The sequence below is a fragment of the Triticum urartu genome, chromosome 7, assembly GCF_003073215.2.
Source record: "Triticum urartu cultivar G1812 chromosome 7, Tu2.1, whole genome shotgun sequence".
NCBI lineage: Eukaryota > Viridiplantae > Streptophyta > Magnoliopsida > Poales > Poaceae > Triticum > Triticum urartu.
In genome coordinates, this window is record NC_053028.1 from 641,721,189 (window position 1) to 641,726,706 (window position 5,518).

General features: G+C 43.6%; 1 pseudogene; it reads left to right on the forward strand.

The window, feature by feature from the left end:
* The first annotated feature begins 2,582 nt into the window (after positions 1-2,582).
* Positions 2,583-4,577, forward strand: LOC125519273 (annotated as a pseudogene).
* Positions 4,578-5,518: the final 941 nt, after the last annotated feature.

Below are 5,518 nucleotides of genomic sequence, written 5' to 3' on the forward strand. Positions count from 1 at the left end.
TATTGGTGGCTTCAAAGCTACCATGGGAGGCATGCGTTTTGGGTCTCTCATGGGAGGCATGGGAGCACCTCTGGGTGACATGGGTGGACGCATGTCTTCCGGTGTACCTCACATACCTTCGTATTATCCCGTTGGAGATCTTGCGAACACCATCTGATGTCCCGATAATGATGCGACGCTTGAAAATGAAGAGGAGGAGGAAGAATCATCTTCGGTTGAGGAGGAAGAATCGGAGGAAGAAGAGGACGATGATGAGTGATGTGGCATGATTGTTGATGTGCCATTTGTTTGTGCAAACTTTTATTTGTCTTGAACTTGGTTGGGTGATTTTGAACTATGCCGTGCAAGTGAACAATGCTATATATGTCTTTGTTTTGCACATTTATTTAATGTTTAAAACACCATCATATTGTCAAATGGACATGTGGAAATCATATTTGCAAGCGCCGGCTGCTCGCGCGCGCTGTAATTTTGCGCGCCTTCTGGAGCTGCTCGCGCGTGCCATATTTTACAGCGGCTGCTCGAGCTAGCGCCCTGCTTCATGCAAAAAATGCTATTTCAGCGTTGTAAAAAAGTTTTTGCGCGTCGTGCGGTTGCGCGCCAATTAGAGATGCTCTTAGAGTCGTGTTTTACGGCCCCTATGTGATGCCCTATTCTGCAAGAACTTGGTGTTGCGGTCGCCCCTCTGGCTGCTGCATCACTTCTTCCCTGTCATAGAGCTCATGCTGGTCTTCTTCAAGCCACACCGAACCGAAGTCAGTATGTACGTGCCTAGTTTTGCAAGCACATCTTTTAAGCAGCTATAGGAAGGTCCACTGTTCCCTGCGTCGTGCATGCATGTCCCATGCATGATGTAGCAGCGGTGTCCTATACAACGCGTAGGTCGCCCGCTAGCAACATAGCCCCCCCCCCCCCCCCACCCCCGCCGGGCTCCTCGTTATTTTGCCATCGGTTTTTGGAAGGTTCTAGAACCTTCCCGAACCGGTTTTTTTATGTTTTCTATACTAGTTTTTCATTTTTCTTTTCTTTTCTTATTTTTGTTCTTTTTTCCTTTTTCCTTTTTAATTTTTCCTTTTCTTTTTATTTTCTCTTTTCTTACTCTTCACTTTTTGACTATTTTGGCATTTTGTATTTTTGAATTCGTTAACACCTTTATTTCATTGAATTCTAAAAATGTTCAACCATGTAAAAAATGTTCACCGAATTGAATTTTTTGTTCATTAGATTTAAAATATGTTCATAAAAATTCAGAATTTGTTCATCGAACTAAAAAATGTTCATTAGATTCTTTTTCTGTTCATTGTTTTCAAAAAATGTTCATCACATTCAAAATTTGTTCACCGAATTACAAATTTGTTCATCAAATTCAAATTGTGTTCATAATTTTTTCAAAAAATGTTCTTGAATACAAGTTTTGTTCATCAAATTAAAAAAAAGTTCATAGAATGCCAATTTTTTTATCGATGTTCAAAATATGTTCATCAAATTCAAAAAATATCCATTCCTTTGAAATCACGAACATTTTTTGAATTCAAGAAATATTTTGGAATTTGGTGAACATTTTTTAATTCTGTCAGCATTTATCATTTCGCGAACATTTTTTTCAAATCATGAACAATTTTCGAATTTACAAACATTTCACAAGTTGTAACTTTATTGAAATCCCGAATTGGTCTTACAATGGAAAATAATTTAAAAAAAGGAAAAAAAAGATGCTTCTGCTTTCCCTGCACACACATGGGCCAGCCCATGAGGCAGCGCGGGGAGCACGGAGTACGCACTCCGTCGTTCGCTGGCGCGTACAACGCTAAATAGGAGGTCTCGATAGCATCTCATTGAATCCCGGATGCATGGTCCGACCATCTCTTCAAACCGGAAGCTGCCCATATGGTCAATCATCCTGGCATGTGAAATACTTTTGGAAAGACAATTATGGTTAGTTTTGGATAAGTACTCTCGAAAATACAAATAGGAGATGTTTTGTTCTATTTTGATTATGTTTGGATAGGCAATCATTATTATTAATATCATCCTTAATATCTAGATAAACTAAGACAAACTATAAATAGAATATATTTTTCTTCTGTTTTGGTTACGTTTGGATAGACAATTATTATTATTAGTATCAGCCTTCGTATCTAGATAAATATAAGACAATCTATAAATAGAAGCTTTTTCTGTTTTGACTATGTTTGGATAGACAATTTATTATTATTAGTATCAGCCTTCGTATCTAAATAAATCTAAGACAATCTACAAATAGAAGATTTTTCATTCTGTATATAGTTATTATTATTAGTATCAGCATAAATACATTTGAAATGCCATGTGATAAATGATCCACACATAAGGAATGAATATTTTCCATGGAATATATCTAGACATGTTTTAGTGTTAGATACGTAGATACCTTCGTATCTAATAAATCTGACCCAATTTTTTGGGACCGAGGTAACATATAAAGACGGGTCTCGCCCTCATGGGCAGAGCAGCACGGAGAGCAAAGTTGGCTTCCCCACACACCGATAACAAGGAAGCTACCTCGCAAGCCTGTGTACACTCAGCAAGCAGCAGTCTCCACAATGCTGGCTTGGTGCTGCTTTGTTGTGTCCCAGCTGCTCATCATAATAACGCTCATATACCTTGTCATGACCAAGAGCAAGGTCCGCGGTGGCACGTGCTCATCGGCGATGGTGCCGCTTCCACTTCCGCCGGGGCCATGGCCGTGGCCACTGGTGGGTAGCCTGCCCGAGATGGTGCTCAACAAGCCGGCGTTCCGTTGGATCCATCGCGTGATGAAGGATATGGGCACCGACATCGCCTGCTTCCGCCTCGGCGGCGTCCACGTCATCCCAATCACATGTCCCAAGATCGCAAGGGAGGTGCTCAAGAAGCAGGACAAAAACTTCTCGTCTCGCCCACTCACCTTCGCCTCCGGCACCATCAGCAGCGGGTACAAGGACGCCGTGCTCTCGCCGTTCGGCGACCAGTGGATGAAGATCGCAAGGTGCTCACCTCTGAGATCATCTGCCCCTCCCGTCACAAGTGGCTCCACGACAAGCGCCGACGAAGCTGACAACTTGACGCGCTACGTCTACAACCTCACCGCCGGGGGGTCGTTATCTTCAACATCGGGACTAGCCAACGTCAATGTCAGGCACGTCACGCGGCATTACTGCGGCAACGTTATCCGTCGGCTTGTCTTCGGCCAACGGTACTTCGGGGAGCCTCAGCCGGACGGCGGGCCGGGGCCGATGGAGGTGGAGCACATGGACGCTTCCTTCACCCTCCTATGGTTCACCTTCGCGTTTTGCGTCAGCGACTACCTCCCGTGTCTACTTGGCCTAGATCTCGATGGCCACGAGAAAATTATTAAGGAGGCCAACACAAAAGTGGATAGACTGCACGACGTGGTCATCGAAGAGCGTTGGAGGCAGTGGAACAGCGGCGAGAGGCAGGACGGGGTCCAGGACTTCCTTGACGTTCTCATCACGCTTGCCGACGGTGACGGCAAGACGTTGCTCGGCATCGATGAGGTCAAAGCACAGTCCAAGGTAAGCAAAATATTAATTAATGAGAAACTTTAAGACGGTTCATGGGCCTAGATTGACTTTTGTGACCAATTGCCTCATAGTCCTAAAAGGTACTAATACGTCATCCATGAGAAAAGGTAATAACTCACAAGATTACATACTAGATCTTATAGCTCATACTATTAAATACTAGATCTTATATTGTATTTTGCAGGTGTTAGAAAAGGGAACAATAGAATAAGAAATTATGAATTAATAGTTTAAACATAGCATTATTGTAATTTTCTACCATTTTGATGTGATTTCAACTTAAACTGTATTTAAAATTCCAATTATTCAATGTAATCTCTCTTTATGCAAAGGTATAAATTGTAACAACTTACATTTATCTCCATGGAATGCATGCAGGGCATAATATTAGCGGCCATAGATAACCCGTCAAACGCAGTGGAGTGGGCGCGGCCGGAGATGGTGAACAACCCAGAATTGCTGGCCAAGGCAGTGGAGGAGATGGACCGGGTGGTTGGTCGCGAGCGACTGGTGCAAGAGTCAGACATCATGCAGCTCAACTATCTCAAGGCGTGCATACGTGAGGCATTTCGCCTCCACCCAATCGCTCCCTTCAACTTGCCGCATGTCGCGATTGCCGACACCATTGTTGCGGGCTACCGCGTGCCCAATGGTAGCAACGTCATCCTCAGCCGGCTGGCCCTGGGCCGGAACCCCACCGTCTGGGATGAACCGCTCCACTTCAAGCCAGAGCGCCATATGGGAGACAACATCAATGTGGTGCTTACCGAGAGCGAATTGCGGTTCATCTCCTTCAGCACCGGACGGCGAGGATGCATCGCGGCCTCACTAGGAACAACCATGAGTGTCATGCTCTTTGGCAGGCTCCTGCAAGGCTTCACCTGGACCAAACCGGCTGGGGTGTCGGCCATCAATCTCAGCGAGTCCAAGCACAACCTCTTCATAGAGAAGCCGCTAGTGCTACATGCTGAGCCACGTCTTCCAGTGCACCTCTACCCTCTCATGCACTTTTGAGAAAATAACGAGCTATGAATCACCAATATGGCAAGTATGCTAGCTATTTTTTTATGAATCTATACTTACTAATAAAGGAAGGAGATATTCTTTTTTTCGTCCCGCTTTGTTTCGTTCCACTTCGATTGATTTTTCACGTATGCTAGCTATTTTGGTTTTGTCTGTTTCACGTACAAGCGAGCCGGCTTCTTTCATGCGCCACTGGATTGTCCTATGCTTGTCCAAAGCATTGGAACAGCACGTGCTAGCCAAACAACCACCCATCTAATATTAATTTTGGACAAATAGAGATGAAATGTATACAAGATGATGCTCTTTTTATCACCAACGAAGGATGAAAGTAGGTCGGCGCATATAGGGCAACTCCGTTTGAGTTGTTTCTTCCGGCCCAAGTCCCAGGCGGTACAGCATAGCAGCCTATAATAGTCTTTCTATTTTATAATCTTCAATTAAATAGTACCACATAGTTTTCTTACTTTTAATTCTACAAGTTTATATATGCTAGCAAATTGCCATGGGAATCAATAAGCAGCCTCAAAACATTAAAAAAAACTCAGAGAGTGAGGTATGCAATGAGGACGCATATTTCGAGGGTGATCAGATCTGAGTATGGGCCAATGAAAGCAATACAGACACGAAAAGATATGTGATTATGGGCCAATGGAACTAGTGAAAACCTAACTAAATATCTGAGATTATAGGCCAATGAAAGAAATGAAGTGCCAATTAAAGATTCAAGACTATTATGGGCCAATGGAAGAAATAAAGACGTGATTAAACTTGCAAGCTCATGCCGATGTGTATGGTGCATAATTAAAGGAGTCGTGGGCTAAATCATTATAATTTACACCAAAGGCGAGAAGCAGATGGGTGGGGTAGACCAAGGAGGCATTTAAGGACGAGGAGGAACTCACAATTTCCACACTTCACGCATACGACCA